General features: G+C 38.1%; 1 long non-coding RNA gene across 1 annotated transcript in view; it reads right to left on the bottom strand.

Annotated features, from left to right (window-relative positions):
• Positions 1-920: 920 nt before the first annotated feature.
• The window catches only part of LOC145530306 (uncharacterized), a 161,634-nt gene continuing 144,133 nt past the window's right edge, over positions 921-18,421 (bottom strand). The window contains exon 15 of the long non-coding RNA XR_014071644.1: positions 921-2,766. This is a non-coding gene — a long non-coding RNA (uncharacterized LOC145530306). The remainder of the gene's footprint in view (positions 2,767-18,421) is intronic.

Here is an 18,421-nt window from a genome sequence, read left to right as displayed (position 1 = left end):
TGCTCTCTAGATTTGTCATAGCTTTTCTTCCAAGGAGCAAGTGTCTTTTAATTTCATAGCTGCGGCCACCATCTGCAGTAATTTTGGAGCCTCCAAAAATAAAGTCTCTTATGGTTTCCATTGTTTCCTCATCTATTTGCCATGAAGTGATGGGACCAGATGCCACGATCTTAGTTTTTTGAGTGTTGAGCTTTAAGCCAACTTTTTCACTCTCTTCTTTCACTTTCATCAAGAGACTGCAGTTCCTGTTCGCTTTTTGCCATAAGGGTGGTGTCATCCGCATATTTTAGGTTGTTGATACTTCTCCCAGCAATCTTGACTCCAGCTTGTGTTTCATCCAGCCCTGCATTTTGCATGATGTACTCTGCATAAAAGTTAATTTCCCTAAAAATTAAAGTGTACTAATTTACATCATGAAAAGAGAATGAAAACGTCAAAATTTGAGAAATACAGCTTAGTTAGTGCTTGCAAGTAAATCTATAACATTAAACCTTTGTGTTAGAAAGATTTAACTTCAGTAACTTATTCCATTAGAGAAACTGGAAACTAGAAAAAAACGAAAACTAAAACAAAAGCAAACAGAAAGAATAAAATAGTACAAATTATAGCAAATCAATACAATTGATAACAGAAAGAAAAACAAAAACAATGATCAACAAAGCTGTTTTTTAATTTTTCAATTGAAGTATTCTTGTTTTATCATGTTTTTTTCCAGGTGTACAGCGAAGTGACTTAGATCTATATCTATCTGTCTATCTATCTATCTATTCAAATATATATATATATATAAAGAGATAAATTTTATTAAGCTTCTTTTCTTTTTTAATAGATATATAGAGAGCTGATTTGCTATGTTCACAAGAATTCACTCTCTTCCTCATGCATCATCCCTTAAGATAGTTACACATGCACACATTCATCACTGCAAAAATGATGATATTTTTCTGGATGGCTAGATAAGTAAAAGAAAACAATCATTGTTCTTTTGCACAAGTCTGAATTTAGGGATAAAAATTTTCTGAAAGAAAAAATGCTAGCAATAACACACATTTTATATATTACAATGCTTCATTACACAATAACCCAGAGGGCATGAAAGTTATTTTTCTCTGTTTCATATATGAGAAAGTTGATGTGTGTGTCAGAGGATGTCCAGGTGGTAATAAACTGAACCAGGACTAAAATTTAAGCCTTAGGACTCAGGTCTGTGATTTCCTGCTCTGTTAAACCACCTCCTGTAAAAATTGCTCAACTTTCTAAAGACTGTGTTCTCTATGTAAGTTTTTATAATAAACAATTGAGATGATGACATTACTATGAAAGTAAAAAATCTATCTTAATTTTGGTTAGGAAAGCAATATCTTTTTAACATTCTTTCCCATTATAGTTTATTACAGAATATAGGGCTTCTCCAGTAACTCAACTGGTAGATAATCTGCCTGAAATGCAGGAGACCCTGGTTCGATTCCTGGGTCAGGAAGATCTGCTGGAGAAGGGATAGGCTACCCACTCCAGTGTTCTGGTCTGGAGAATCCCATGGACTATACAGTCCATGGGGTGGCAAACAGTCAAACATAACTGAATGACTTTCACTTACTTATTGAATATTAGTTCTGTCGCTTAGTCGTGTCCGACTCTTTGTGACCCCATGAATCGCAGCACGCCAGGCCTCCCTGTCCATCACCAACTCCCAGAGTCTACCCAAACCCATGTCCATCGAGTTGGTGATGCCATCCAACCATCTCATCCTCTGTTGTCCCCTTCTTCTCCTGTTCCCAATCCTACCCAGCATTAGGGTCTTTTCCAATGAGTCAACACTTCACATGAGGTGGCCAAAGTATTGGAATTTCAGCTTCAACATCAGTCCTTCCAATGAACACCCAGGATTTATCTCTTTTAGGATGGATTGATTGGATCTCCTTGCAGTCCAAAGGACTCTCAAGAGTCTTCTCCAACACAACAGTTCAAAAGCATCAATTCTGCGGTGCTCAGCTTTCTTCACCGTCCAACTCTCACATCCATACATGACCACTGGAAAAACCGTAGCCTTGACTAGACGGACTTTTGTTGGCAAAGTAATGTCTCTGCTTTTAAATATGCTATCTAGGTTGGCCATAACCTTCCTTCCAAGGAGGTAAGCGTCTTTTAATTTCATTGCTGCAATCACCATCAGCAGTGATTTTGGAGCCCAAAAAAATAAAGTCTGGCAGTTTCCACTGTTTCCCCATCTGTTTCCCATGAAGTGATGTGACCAGATGCCATGATCTTAGTTTTCTGAACGTTGAGCTTTAAGCCAACTTTTTCACTCTCCTCTTTCACTTTCACCAAGAGGCTCTTTAGTTCTTCTTCACTTTCTGCCATAAGAGTGGTGTCATCTGCATATCTGAGGTTATTGATATTTCTCCCAGCAATCTTGATTCCAGCTTGTGATTCTTCCAGCCCAGCGTTTCTCATGATGTACTCTGCATATAAGTTAAATAAGCAGGGTGACAATATACAGCCTTGACGGACTCCTTTTCCTATTTGGAACCAGTCTGTTGTTCCATGTCAATTTCTAACTGTTGCTTCCTGACCTGCATACAGGTTTCTCAAGAGACAGGTCAGATGGTCTGGTATTCCCATTTCTTTCAGAATTTTCCAGTTTATTGTGATCCACACAGTCAAAGGCTTTGGCCTAGTCAATAAAGCAGAAATAGATGTTTTTCTGGAACTCTCTTGCTTTTTCGATGATCCAGCGGATATTGGCAATCTGATCTCTGGAGTTCCCTGCCAAAGAGAGATCAGTACAGTTGATACACCTCTAGGGGGACCATAACAAAAAAAGGAAAAACAAAACAAAGAAAAAAAAAAAGTTACCAAAATCATGAATCAAGCAGGCAACATCAGCAGACTCCACAGATATTTAAAAGTAACAGTAACAAAGGCAAAAATAAACTTATGTGACATAGACCAATTCCTAGGAAGACTCAAATTACCAAAACTCACTCAAGAAGAAATAGGTAAGCTGAATAGCCATATATCTATTAAATAAATTAAATTTCTAGTAAAGTAAAAAGTTTCAAAAAAACATTTTCAGGTCCAGTTAGTTGACAAGATACTCTTCAGCTGATGAATGTATAAAGAAACTGTAGTGTATAATACAATGGGATATTTCTCAGCGATACAAAAATGCGAGTTACTGAACCCTGCAGAATATGGATCAATATTAAATAAGTTGTTCCAAGTGAAAGAAGAAAGATACAAAGGGATGCACATAGTGTAATTCCATGACTATAATTTTATTTTTAAAAAGTAAATTTATAAGGCCAGAGAACAGACCAGTGATTGTCAGAGTTTGACATAGGTGGGGTTGATGCCAAAGGTACCACATGGAAAGTTTAAAGTAATGAAATTCTTTTATATGGTCCAGCAATGATAGCTGGTCTTCCCTGATGGCTCACATGGTAAAGAATCTGCCTGCAATGCGAGAGACCTGGGTTCTATCCCTGGGTTGGGAATATCCCCTGGAGGAAGGCATGGCAATCAACTCCAGTATTCTTGCCTGGAGAATCCCAGGGACAGTCCATGGTGTCTCAAAGAGTGGGACACACTGAGCAACTCACCACACACACACACACGACAACGATACACACATGCATCTATGAATGCTAAAACCCATAGAACTGTATGCTACAGAAACTATTAATCTCCAGTGAAAGCATAAATCCCAAGATCACAAGATTGGATTCATACTGTAATAAAGAATTATATTTATTTAATGTATATCTATTTATAGTTATTGTAGGCAAATAATAATCTCATTAAAGAAAAGCAAAAATGATCTGACCTAAGTAACTTTGGAAAACAGTTTTTTGCTGACTACTGTTATGTTCAAGTCAAAAAGTGAAAGTGTTAGTCATTAAGTCTTGTTTGACTCTTTGTGACCCCTTGGACTGTAGCCCGCCAACCTCTTCTGGCCATGGAAATCTTCAGGCAAGAATACTGGAGTGGGTAGCCATTCCCTTCTCCACGGGATCTTCCCTATCCAGGGATCAAATCCATGTCTCCTACATTGCAGGCAGATTCTTAACTGTCTGAAACTACCAGGGAAAGAGAAAAACAATTGTATATAAATAACATATGGGTCATTAATTCTGAGTTTAAATTATATATATAATACTGCTAAATAAATATTTAAATTGTAAAAAATGGGAACCAGGTTTCCCATAATCAGAAATGAAGCTAGTAATATGTAAGGGGATGGAGAACTAGAATAAAGTCTTAGGTGCTGGGTTCACACTGAAAATATCAGTATGAACTAATGTTAATCTTTATATTTATATATGAAAATATACATATACACATAATTCAATTATAAACCTATGTCTATTGTATATATGTATATAAATAAAGAGTACATATATATGTGTGTATGGATAATAAGCAAATATATATTTTCTAACTATGTCTGCTGAAACAGTAACAAAGTGATAGTAGTGAATGCACCTAATACTTTTCTCTACTAAGGAGAGAGCAGTAGTAGCTTTCTAATACTGTTCTCTACTAAAAGGAATAAGAGCTCCCTATGGAAATGGGCTGGGAAAAGAAAAACACAAGATGGTCTTTGAGCATCCTGTACTACCAGGATATAGTGCTTAAATAAAAATGGCTGCAGGTCAAAAGGATAAAGGAGCCACTGTGAAAGAGCTGAAGCATTCTGAGTAAGATAAATAATAAAAGTATTGAATTATGATCCAAAGAATTAAAAAATCCATGAGACCAAAATAATATAAACTAATGACTGAGCAAGTAAATAAATGTGAGAGAAGGCATAAATCTTTCTTACAGTAGAATTTCAAATCATATATATAAATAAATACTCTCTTTTTAAAAGACAGAACTTAATTCCCCTCCTCTTGCATTTGAGCTAGACTTCATGACTAGCTCTCAAACAAGAGAGTATGTATGAGAAGAAAAAAAAATGGCAAATTTGCAGAGGAAAAAACCTGATGAATCTTATGTTAAAAAAATTATCAAGGTAACTATCAGTAAGGAGTCAGTTGCTATCTTGTACCCCCTGAAATGATGTGATGAAATACTACACACTTGTAGTATCCTTCCTCAAAGCCTTTAAGCCCAGTCTTATCACTAGCATTAGTCAGACAAACTCAAAATACCTGACCAAATACCAAATACTCTCCCAAACTGTCAAGATCATGAAAAAGACTAAGACACTATCACAGTTCAGAAGAGACTAAGGAGTTGTTGTTGTTGCTCAGTTGCTCATTTGTGTCCAACTCTTTGTGACCCCATGGACTGCAGCACACCTGCTCAAACTCGTGTCCATTGAGTCAGTGATCCAATCCAATCATCTTGTCTTCTGTTGTCCCTTTATCCTCCTGTCTTTTATCTTCCCCAGCGTCAGTCTTTTCCAATGATTTGGTTCTTTACATCAGGGGGTCAAAGTATTGGAGCTTCAGACTCAGTATCCAATGAATATGAAGGGTTCTTTTCCTTTAGGATTGACTGGTTTGATCTCCTTGCAGTCCAAGGGACTCTCAAGAGTCTTCTCCAACACCACAGTTCAAAAACATCAGTTCTTCAGTGCTCAGCCTTTTTAATGGTCCAGTTGTAAAGTAAAGCCGCTCAGTCATGTCCAACTCTTTGTGACCCCATGGACTGTAGCCTACCAGGCTCCTCCATCCATGGAATTTTCCAGGCAAGAATACTGGAGTGGGTTGCCATTTCCTTCTCCAGGGGATATTCTCGACCCTGGGATCAAACCCGGGTCTCCCACATTGCAGGAAGACGCTTTACCATCTGAGCCACCAGGGAAGCCCAGGTCCATATGACTATCACATCCATACATGATTACTGGAACAACCATAGCTTTGACTATATAAGCCTTTGTCAATAAAGTAATGCTGACAAGGAGACTAAGGAGATGAGATGACTAATGCCATGTGGTGCCCCTGGATTGGATCTGGGAACAGAACTAAACAGTAGACAAAAAACTAGCTAAATTCCAATGAAGTGTTTGTTAATTGTATTATATCATGTTAATGTCTTAGTTTTGGCAAGTATACCAACAGACATATAAGACGCTAACATTAGGGAAGTTGAGTGAAGAACATACAAAAACTGTCTTTGAAATACTTCAATAAATTTAAAATTATTCCAAAATAAACATTTTTTAGAAGCACTCTGCCAATCCACATGCTGACTTTTTAGTTCCATTATCTTATCTCTACCATTCCAGGAGGGCTTCCCAGGTGGCTCAGTGGTAAAGAATCTTCCTACCAATGCAGGAGCCCTGGGTTGCATCCCTGGGTCAGGAAGATCCCTTGAAGGAGGAAATAGAAACCCACTCCAGGATTCTTGCCTGGGAAATCCCACAGACAGAGGAGCATAGCTGGATATAGTCCATGAGATCGCAAAAGGGTCGGACATGGCTTAGTGACTAAACAGCAACAACCATTCCAGAATCATATTATTCTGACTGGAAACAAGGAATTCATTCCAACATAGGACTTTCTACTGTTATCTTCAACTATCAATGAATATTTCAAATACAGGCAGATCTCATTTTATTATATTTTACTTTATTGCATTTCACAGTTTGCAATAAAGTGAAATATAATAAAATGAGGTCTGCATTTTTTTTAAATTGAAAGTTGTGGCAACAATGCATCAAGTAATTTTATTGTCACCATTTTTCCAATAGCATTTTGTTACCTCCCATCTCTGTCTTATCTTGAAAACTCTTGCAATATTTCAAATTCTTCCTTTATTGTTATATGTATTATAGTTGATGACATCTGATGTTACTATTGTAATTGTTTGGGGGCACCACAAGCTATCCCTGTATAAGACAGTGAACTTCATGGATAAATAGGTGTGTTCTGATTTCTCCATCAACCAACCAGTCCATTTCATCTCTCTCCCTTGCCTCAGGCCTCCCTACTCCCTGAAATCAGCAATATTGAAATTAGGTCAGTTAATAACCCTACAATGGCCTGTAAGTGTCCAAGCAAAAGCAAGAGTTGCACATCTCTTACTTTATATCAAAAGCCAGAAATGATCAAACTTAGAATGAAAGACATGTTGAAAGCCAGGACAGATGTAAAACGAGGCCTCTCGTGCCAGTAAGCCAACTTGTGAATGCAGAAGAAAAGTTCTGAAGAGAAATTAGAAATGCTACTCCAGTGAATACACAAATGATAAGAAAGAAAAGCAATCTTAGTGCTGATAAAGTGTTAGTGGTCTGGATAGACGGTCAAGCCAGCCATAACTTTCCCTTGGTCATAGCAACCAAAGCAAGGTCCAAGCTCTCTTCAATTCTATGATGGCTGAGAGGAGTGAGAAAGTTGCAGAAGAAAAGTTTGAAGCCCCCAGAGGTTGGTCCATGAGGTTAAAGGAAAGAAGCCTTGTCCATAATATAAAGATGCAAGATGATGCAGCAAGTGCTGATGTAAAAGCTACAGTAAGTTATTCAGAAGACGAGTATCAAAGGAGGCTATACTAAAGGAAAGACTTTCAATGTAAAATCATTTCTTACATTGTGATAGTTCACATGGAAGCTCTATGACTGAGAAATATGTTGAATCTTTGTGAGAAAGGACCAGTCACACAGGTACAAGTATGAACAGTTCTCCTCCCTCTAAGGTCTTCCCCGGAAGGAAATGCTCCCATTTGCCAGAGCTATTGTAGAGTAAGGAAATGGAAATACTCATGCTTGGAAAGGGAAATACTCACATGTTGCCCATCATTCAGAAAGTGTGCCATGTGTAATATATAGGTGAAATGTATTTGGCTTGAATTCAACATATACTGGATCTGGCGGTATTGTGAACACACTTTGTGGTTTAAGTTTCTGAGTTCCCAGGACAAAATTAGGAATAGTTTTATTTAGTGAGATGCATAGTCCCATCTTGATTTTCTGATTTATATAATGAAGGTTATTTTAATCAGAAAGTCCAGTTGGAAGGAAGACCCTGGTTTACTCCCTATCTGACTTATTTAACAAAGCAATGGCATATTACTGGGGAAATTTCAGAGATTCGTGTCATACTACAAATCCCAAAAGATGAAGGGTTTGTGATTCTTAGTGTATCTCATTTCACTGTATTTTACTACCAATGCAAAACTGGAAGGATTCTGGAGAAAGGTCAGGATCTGTAGAACACTTATTCAGATAGTGGTGTTGCTCAAGATACAATATTTTAACTGGAGTATATCAGTGTAGTACCTGGTACTGCTATGCAGCTCTTGACCTAATATTTTCTTCCCAAATCTCATCAACAAAGGTAATTGTTTTATGCAGTTGACTTTATGTGACAAGAACAACCATACACCTTTTTTTGCCTTAACCCAAGGCTATATTTACTTTCCTGTTCCATTTTAATATATAGTTTGGAAATAGCTTTATTATGCTAATGATCCATAGAACACTACACTGCTCAATTATAATGATATCATGATGCTAAATGAATCTTTAAAACAAAATATAGTGAACAGTCTTTGTGGGACCCATGCATATCTGATACTTAAAAATAAATCCTGCAAAAGTTCACAGACCTCACATATCCCTGAGGTGACCAGGGACATGTGAAAAGAAGAGTGAAATATAAAAGCATTTAGAAAGGTAAAAACAGACATTTCCTTGAAGAAGTGTAAGAGAATCAGACTTCAGAAGACTTGGTAAGTCAAACCATAGCAAGCATTTAACTGGGAGAGACTTCTACAAAATTGTCAAGGTTAATGAGTTTATATTTAGCATGCTTATGAGGGAGGAATTTTCTCACATGATTTTTATATCCACAAAGGCATGACATATCTTCAGATGTAGTCAGTGATTAGAGATCAAGGTGGAATTTCTTTTTATTAGAGAATCAGCAACTGATAGGAAATTTTCATCACTTTATTTATTCTGCAGAATAGAACTTTACAGGTTATTTTTATTTTATCTCAGTGTACGAAGTGTATTTTTTTTTTAAAACCTGTCTATGGGATGCATGCCCAGAGGGGATACAGGGGAAGTTGTCAACTTCACCCCAAATAGCACACATCAGGAATTGCTGCTTCTGTCTCTGCTTTCTTAGGTTTAGAGGTTTGGAGTTTCTGATTATCAAGAGAGAAATGTTTCCACTGGAGAACGCAGTCCTGGTGTCATTAAGCTGAGACCATCCACTTGGAGCTCCACATGCCCCTGAAAGTACATACAGTTAAAGAAGTTCACTCTGCTGCTCAATGTGATTGAAGTTTCAGGTGAGTATGAGTAAACTGACATCTCCCCATGATGATGTTTAGCTGATGGGACGTACGTAGTGTTTTCTTCCAGTTGGGAAACTTCTGACTTATACAAACGCAGAAATAGCTGTTATGTTGACAAAAGGAAAGTGGGTGACTATGCTGGGCTGATCGCGTTTCCTATTCTGCACCACTCTCTGCATCCACCAGTGACCAGGATGTGTTTCTCTGTGGAGCATTTCCACAGACATCCCTGGCTTCTGGCTTCTAGCTGGGTTTGTAGGCTGTGTGGGGAGAGAATATGATCATTCCTCTGGAGCCCTCCACGCTGAGCTCTTCTAGGAGACACCTTCTATAAGGTGGCCTTCTCTTAAGGCTGCAGTTTCCTTTCCAAACTTTAGTAGCCCCTTTCTCCAGCAGGTCCTGCAGGCCTATCAGAGTTTTGGGGTTCTTGCCATTGCTATCCCTGGAGTGCCTCACACATATATCCTTTTCCATAACTTTGTCCATGTTATAGTGAATAGTTGTTTCATGAAAGCTTTCATCAGAGAATGAAGCCAATATGGCAGAGAGGAAAACCCTGAGTCCCTGACTCCCCACAACTAGGGCACTTATCAGATGCTGATGGGGGTCCTTAACACCCAGGCAAGCAGTAGGAACCCCTGAGCAACTGGATAGGACATGGGGAGGGGGCAAAGAAGGAAGAGAAACAGAGGCCAGATGGGTCCTGCACCCCTGAGGGGCAGCTGGGGAAGGAGAGGGGTTCACTCTCCTGGAGAGACACACTTACCTCAAGGGGATCAGCAGGGACCAGGAGAGACCCTGAGGGGTCAGAGAATTGGGAGAACATGCCTGGCGTTTCCCCCACTCACTCAACTCTGGGGAGCCTAAAGATGCCCCAGGCTGATCCTCCACCCTCCAAGGCTCCCTCCAGCCACGTGGGCCTTAGGGGTGTTGGAAGGAGGGGTAGGAGGAAGAGTCCAGCCAGACAGAGAAGGACCCTGGGGGTCAGAAGATTGGGTAACGAGCCTAGGGTTCCCTCCACCCACTCAGCTTTGGGGAGCAGGCTGAGGCCCTGTGGAGCCTGCTGAGGTCCAGGGCCTAATCCTCTGCACACCAGGGCCCTCTTCAAACTGTGCTAAGGCTAGGTCTTCCCCTACTCCCACTCAAAGCCTGTTCCAGCAGCAGGGGCCATAAGCCCAGACGATGCCCCTGTATAACCTCCATCTCACCTAGGTCTCGCCCCCCACAGCCAAGGTTTTGTATGGTTTTTTTTTCTTCTTTATTTGTTTTGTGTTTTGAGGTTTGGGGGAGGGTTGCTTTTTTTTTTTTTACCATTAAAGTCCTGTTTTACCTTATAGTAGTTGTTTCATATATATTTTTTCTAATATATCTGTTAGTTTTCTAAATTTACTTTTTATTCTTTGTTATTGTTCTGCTCCTTTTTTTCTTTGTTTGTTTTGCCACATCATACAGATTGTAGGATTTCAATTCACAGGCCAGAGGTTGGTCCTGAAGTCCTGCAGTGGAAGCACAGTGTTTTAACTGCTGGACTAAAAGAGACCCCAGGGACTTTTAATCAGAGTGGGGTCTCCTGGCAGTCCACATCTCAAGAGCAGAACATGGCTCTACTCAGTTCAGTTCAGTTCAGTTGAGTTGCTCAGTCGTGTCCGACTCTCTGCGACCCCATGAATTGCAGCACGCCAGGCCTCTCTGTCCATCACCAACTCCCGGAGTCTACCCAAACCCATGCTCATTGAGTCGGTGATGCCATCCAACCATCTCATCCTCTGTCGTCCCCTTCTCCTCCCGCCCCCAATCCTACCCAGCATTAGGGTCTTTTCCAATGAGTCAACCCTTCACATGAGGTGGCCAAAGTATTGGAGATTCAGCTTCAACATCAGACCTTCCAATGAACACCCAGGATTGATCTCTTTTAGGATGGATTGATTGGATCTCCTTGCAGTCCAAGAAACTCTCAAGAGTCTTCTCCAACACCACAGTTCAAAAGCATCAATTCTGTGGCGCTCAGCTTTCTTCACCGTCCAACTCTCACATCCATACATGACCACTGGAAAAACCATAGTCTTGACTAGACGGACTTTTGTTGGCAAAGTAATGTCTCTGCTTGTAAACATGCTATCTAGGTTGGCTATAACTTTCCTTCCAAGTAGTAAGCGTCTTTTAATTTCATGGCTGCAGTCACCATCAGCAGTGATTCTGGAGCCCAAAAAAGTAAAGTCTGACACTGTTTCCACTGTTTCCCCATCTATTTCCCATGGAGTGATGGGACCAGATGCCATGATCTTAGTTTTCCGAACGTTGAGCTTTAAGCCAACTTTTTCACTCTCCTCCTTCACCTTCATCAAGAGGCTCTTTAGTTCTTCTTCACTTTCTGCCATAAGGGTGGTGTCATCCGCATATCTGAGGTTATTGATATTTCTCCCGGCAATCTTGATTCCAGCTTGTGTTTCTTCCAGCCCAGCGTTTCTCATGATGTACTCTGCATATAAGTTAAATAAGCAGGGTGACAATATACAGCCTTGACGTACTCCTTTTCCTATTTGGAACCAGTCTGTTGGCTCTACTCAATTACCTGCAAACTCCAGTGCTGGATACCTCAGGCCAAACAACCCATAACACAGGAACATAGCCCTCACCCATCAAAAAAAGTGAAATGACAACTATATATATATATGACAAATATATATATAACAAATGACAAATGACAAATATATATATATATTAGACAAAGGAGCAAGGTAAAAACCGACAAGACCATAAATTAAGAGGAAATAAGCAAACCTGCCTGAAAAAGAACTCAGAGTAAGGATAGTAAAGACAATCCAAAATCTTGAAAATAGAATGCAAGCATGGATTGAGAAAATACAAGAAATCTTTAACAAAGACATAGAGGAACTAAAGAACAAACAGAGATCAATAGCACAATAACTGAAATGAAAAATACACCGGAAAGAATCAATAGCAGAATAACTGAGGAAGAAGAATGAATTAGTGAATTGGAAGAGAGAATGGTGGGAATAAATACCAAGGAGCAGAATAAAGAAAAAACAATGAAAAAAAAATGAAGACAATCTCAGAGACTTCTGGGACAACATTAAGCACACTGACATTTAAATCATATAGATGTCCCAGAAGAAGAAGATAAAAAGAAAGGGTCTGAGCAAATATTTGAAGAGGTTATAGTTTAAAATTTCCCTAACATGGGAAAGGAAGCAGTCATCCAAGTCCAAGAAGCCCAGAGAGTCCCATACAGGATAAACCCGAGGAGAAACATATTAATCAAACTACCAAAAATTAAATACAAAGAAAATATATTAAAAGCAGCAAGGGAAAAGCAAAAGATAGCATGCAAGGGAATCCCCATAAAACTATCAGCTGATTTTTCAACAGACTCTCTGCAGGCCATAAGGGAATGGCAAGATGTATTTAAAGTGCTGAAAGGGGAAAAACCTACAACCACAATTCTCTACCCAGCAAGGATCTCATTCAGATTTGAAGGAGAAATCAAAGGTTTTACAGACAAGCCAAAGCTAAGAGAATTCAGCACCACCAAATCAACCTTACAACAAATGAGAAAAGAGCTTCTCTAGGCAGGAAACACAAGAGGAGAAAAAGACCCACAAAAATAAACCCAAAACAATTAAGAAAATTATAATAGGAACACACATATTGATAATTACCTTAAATGTAAGTAGATTAAATGCCCCAACCAGAAGACACACATAAGATAAAGGGACACAAAAACAAGCGCAGTGTATACACTGCCTATGAGAGACCCACTTCAGACCTCGGGCCACAGACAGACTGAAAGTGCAGGGGTGGAAAAAGATACTCCATGCAAATGGAAATCAAGAAAAAACTGGAGTAGCAATACCAATATCCTATAAAATGCACTTTAAAATACAGACTTTACAAGAGATAAGGAAGGATACCACATAATGATCAAGGGATCAATCTAAGAAGATAAAACAATAATAAATATTTATACATCCAACATAAAAGCACTACAATACATAAGGCAAATGCTAATAATCATAAAAATGGAAACATAATAATAGTGAAGGACTTTAACACTCCAATTACGTCAATGGATGGATCATCTAGCAGAAATTAAATAAGGAAAGACAAGCTTTAAATGACACAATAGACCATATACACTTAATTGATATTTATAGGACATTCCATCCCAAAGTGGAAGAATACACTTTCTTCTCAAGTGTACATGGAACGCTCTCCAGGATAGACAACATCGTGCCTCAAAAATCAAGTCTCTAAAATTTAAGAAAATTGAAATTACATCAAGCATCTTTTCAGATCACAGATCTGTGTGATTAGAAATAAAGTATAGGAAAAACTAAAACTAAAAAACCCTAACACATGCAGTTAAATGGTACACTGCTAAATAACCAAGACATCACTGAAGAAATTAAAGATGAAATAAAAACACACAGAAACAAATGACAATGAAAACATGATGACCCAAAACCAAAAGCAGTTCTAAGATGGAAGTTTATGGCAATTCAACCTCACCCCAAGAAACAATAAAAACCTCAAATAAACAATCTAACCTTATACCTAAAGCAATTATAGAAAGAAGAATGAACAAAACTCAAAGTCAGTAGAAAGAAATTATAATCAGAGCAGAAATAAGTGAAATAGAAACAAAAAATAAAACAATAGCAAAGATCAACAAAAGTTAGTTCTTTGAGAAGATAAAATTGATAAACCTTTAGTCAGAATCCTCAAGAAAAAAAATGAGAGAATTCAAATTAATAAAATTAGAAATGAAAAAGGAGAAGTCACAACTAACACTATAGAAGTACAAAGGATCATAAGAGACTACTACAAGCAAATATATGCCAATAAAATGGACAACCTGGAAGAAATCGACAAATTCTTGGAGCGGTACAACTTTCCAAAGTTGAACCAGGAAGAATTAGAAAATATGAAACAGACCAATCATAAGTAATTTGAAACTATAATTAAAATCTTCCAACAAAAGTCCAGGACCAGATGATTCCACAGGGAATTTCTATGAAACATTTAAAGGTGAGCTAACACCTATCATTCTCAAACTTATAAAAGATTGCAGAGAGAGGAACCCTCCCAAATTTGTTCTACAAGGTCACCATCACTCTGATACCAAAACCAGACAAAAGTATCACACACAAAAAAGAAAATTATAGACCAATATCACTGATGAACATTAGATGTAAAAATCCCCAACAAAATGCTAGCAAGCAGAATCCAACAACACATTAAAGGGATCAAACACCATGATCAACTGAGGCTTATCCCAGGAATGTAGAGATTCTTCAATATATGCAAATCAATCAATGTGATACACCATATTAACAAATTAAGGAATAAAAACCATATGATCACTCAATACTGCAGAAAAAGCTTTTGGCAAAATTCAAAAGCCGTTTATGATAAAAACCAAAAAACAAAACTCTCCAGAAAGTGGTCCTGGAGGGAAACTACCTCAACATAATATAAACCATATACAACAAACCCACGGCAAACATCATTCTCAATGGTGAAAAACTGACAGCATTTCTCCTAAGATTAGGAACAAGGATGTCCACTCTCACCACTCTTACTCAGCATAGTTTTGGAAGTCCTAGCAATGGCAATCAGATTAAAAAAAAGAAAAGAAATAAAAGTAATACAAATTGGAAAAGAAGAAGTAAAACTGTCACTGTTTGCAAATGACATGTTACTATACATAGAAAATCCTAAAGATGCCAGCAGAACACTACTGGAGCTCATCAATGAATCTGGTAAATTTGTAGGAACAAAATTAATGCACAGAAATCTCTTGCATTTCTATACAGTAATAAAGAAACAGCAGAAAGAGAAATTAAGAAAAGGATCCCATCTGCCATTTTAACAAAAATAATAAAATACCTAGGAATAAACCTACCTAAGGAAGCAAAAGACTTGCACTCAGAAAACTATAAAACACTGATGAAAGAATCAACAAGAACACAAACAGATGGTGAAATATACCGTGTTCTTGGATTGGAAGAATCAATATAGTGAAAATGAAAATATTACCCAAAACAATTTACAGACTCAATGCAATCCCTGTCAAATTACCAAGGGCAGTCTTCACAGAATTAGAACAAAAATTTTTACAGTTTGTATGGAAGCACAAAAGATCCCAAATAGCGAAAGCAATCTTGAGAAAGAAAAGTGGAGTTGGAGAAATCAAGCTCCCTAACTTCAAACTATACTGACACAAAAACAGAAATATAGACCAATGGTACAGGATAGGAAGCTCAGAGATAAACCCTCCACCTATGGTCACTTAATCTGTGACAGAGGAGGTAAGAATATACAATGAAGAAAAGAGCCTCTTCAATAAGTGATGCTGATAAATCTGGAAATTTTTGCAAAATAGTGAAATTAGAACACTTCCTAAAATATACAAAAATAAACTTGAAATGGATTAAAGACCTCAGTGTAAGACCCAACACTATAAAGCTCTTAAAGGAAAATATAGAAAACATTCTTTGACTTAAACCATGAAGACTTTTTTGACCCACCTCCTAAAGTAACCAAAATTTTTAAAAATTGCTTTAATGGGACATAATTAAACTTAAAATCTTCTGCAAAGTAAAGGAAACCATAAACAAGACAAAAAGACAACCCTCAGACTGGGAGAAAATATTTGCAAAGGAAGCAGTGACAAAGGATTAATCTCCAAAATATACAAACAGATCCTGGAGCTCAATATCAAAAAAGCAAACAACTCAATCAAAAAGGGCAGAAGACCTAAACAGACATCTCTCCAAAGAAGACATATAGATGGGCAAAAAGCACATGAAAATTTGTAAACATCCCTCACTATTAGAGAAGTGCAAATCAAACTTATAATGAGATACCACTTCACACTGGTCAGAATGTCCATCATCAGAATATTTATAGATAATAAGTGTTGGAGAGAGTGTGGAGAAAATGGAACTCTCTTACTCTGTTGGTGGAGGTGTAAATTGACACAGCCACTGCGGAAGACAGCATGGAGATTCCTTAAATATCCAAACATTGACCTACAATATGACCCAGAAATCCCACCACTAGACATATACCCTGAGAAAACCATAAATTGAAAAGACACGTATACTCCAGGGTTCATTGCAGCACTATTTACAATAGCCAGAACATGAAAGTGAGCTAAATGTTCATCAATAGATGAAAGGATAAAGAAGAGGTGGTATATATATATATATACATACACACACACACACACACACACACACAATGGAATATTACTCAGCTACATAGAGGATTGGAATACAAAGAAAGAAAGTCAAGAGATACCTGGAGTAACAGGCAAGTTTCTCCTTGTAGTACAAAATGAAGCAGGGTGAAGGCCACCAGAGATTTGTCAAGAGAACACACTGGTCAGATGACCAAATGGTCAACATCAAAATCAGATTGATTGTGTTCTTTGCAACATAATCAGCAAAAGATGGAAATGTTCTATACGGTTAGTAAAAACAAAACTTGGAGCTGACTGTGGCTCAGATCAGCAGCTCGTTGTTGCAGAATTCAGAGGCAAGTTGAAGACAGTAAGGAAAACCACTAGGTTATTAAAGTATAACCTAAATCAAATCTCTTATGATTATATAGTGGAGGTGACAAATAGATTCAAGGGATTAGATCTGGTAGACAGAGTGCCTGAAGAACTATGGACAGAGGTTCATAACATTGTACTGGAGATGAGGACGAAAGCCATACCAAAGAAAATGAGGTGCAATAAAGCAAAGTGGTTGTCTGAGGAGGCCTTACAAAAGGCTGAGAAAAGAAGTGAAAGCAAAGAAAAAGTGAAAGATATACCCAACTGAATGGAGAGCTCAAGAGAATAGCAAGGAGAGATAAGAAAGCCTTCTTAAGTGAACAATGCAAAGAAATAGAGGAAAACAATAGAATGGGAAAGACTAGAGGTCTCTTAAAGAAAATTGGAGATACCAAGGGAACATCTCATGCAAGGATGGGCCTGATAAAGGACAGAAATGGGAAGGACCTAAGAAAAGCAGAAGAGATTAAGAAGAAGTGGTAAGAATATACAGAAGAACTATACAAAAAAAAGGTCTTAATGACCCAGATAACCACGATGGTGTGGTCACTCATCTAGAGCCAGATATCCTGGAGTGTGAAGTCAAGAGGGCCTTAGGAAGAATTACTATGAACAAAGCCAGGGAAATGATGGAATTCCAATTGTGCTATTTCACATCCTAAAAGATGATAGTTTTAAAGTGCTGCACTCAATATGTGAGCAAATTTGGAAAACTCAGCAGTGGCCACAAGACTGGAAAAGATCAAGTTTTATTTCAATCCCAAAGAAGGGCAATGCCAAAGAATGCTCAAACCACTGTACAATTGTGCTCATTTCATATGCTAGCAAGATAATGTTCAAAATCCTTCAAGCTGAGCTTCCACTGTATATGTACCAGTAACTTCCAGATATACAGGCTGGATTTATAAAAGGCAGAACAAAGAGATAAAATTGCCAACATCATTAGATCATAGTGAAAGCAAGGGAATTCCAGAAAAAAAATCTTTTTCTGCTTCGTTGACTGCACCAAAGCCTTTGACTCTGTGGATCACAACACACTGTGGAAAATTCTTAAAGAGATGGGAATATCAGACCACCCTACCTGCCTCCTGAGAAACCTGCATGCAGGACAAGAAGCAACAATTAGGACTGGACATGGAACAGTGGACTGATTCAAAATTGAGAAAGGGGTTTGTCACAGCTGTATATTGTTACCCTGATATTTAATTTCTATGCAGAGTACATTAAGTGAAATGCCAGGCTGGATGAATCACAAACTGGAATTAAGATTGCCAGGAGAAATATCAACAATATCAAATATGCAGATGATACCACTCTAATGGCAGAAAGTTAAGAGGAATTAAGAGCGTCTTGATGAGGGTGAAAGAAGAGAGTGAAAAAGGTGACTTAAAATTCAACATTCAAAAAACAAAGATCGTGGCATCTGGTCCCATCACTTCATGGAAAATCAAAGGGGAAAAATTGAAAACAGTGACAGATTTTATCTCTTGGTCTCCAAAATCACTGTGAACAGTGACTGTAGCCATGAAATTAAAGGACACTTGTTCCTTGGAAGGAAAGCTGTGACAAACCTAGACAGTGTAT

The sequence above is a fragment of the Giraffa tippelskirchi genome, chromosome 12 (genome assembly GCF_054371585.1).
Source record: "Giraffa tippelskirchi isolate mGirTip1 chromosome 12, T2T-mGirTip1v1.2.pri, whole genome shotgun sequence".
NCBI lineage: Eukaryota > Metazoa > Chordata > Mammalia > Artiodactyla > Giraffidae > Giraffa > Giraffa tippelskirchi.
This window is presented reverse-complemented; position numbering and strand designations above follow the sequence as displayed.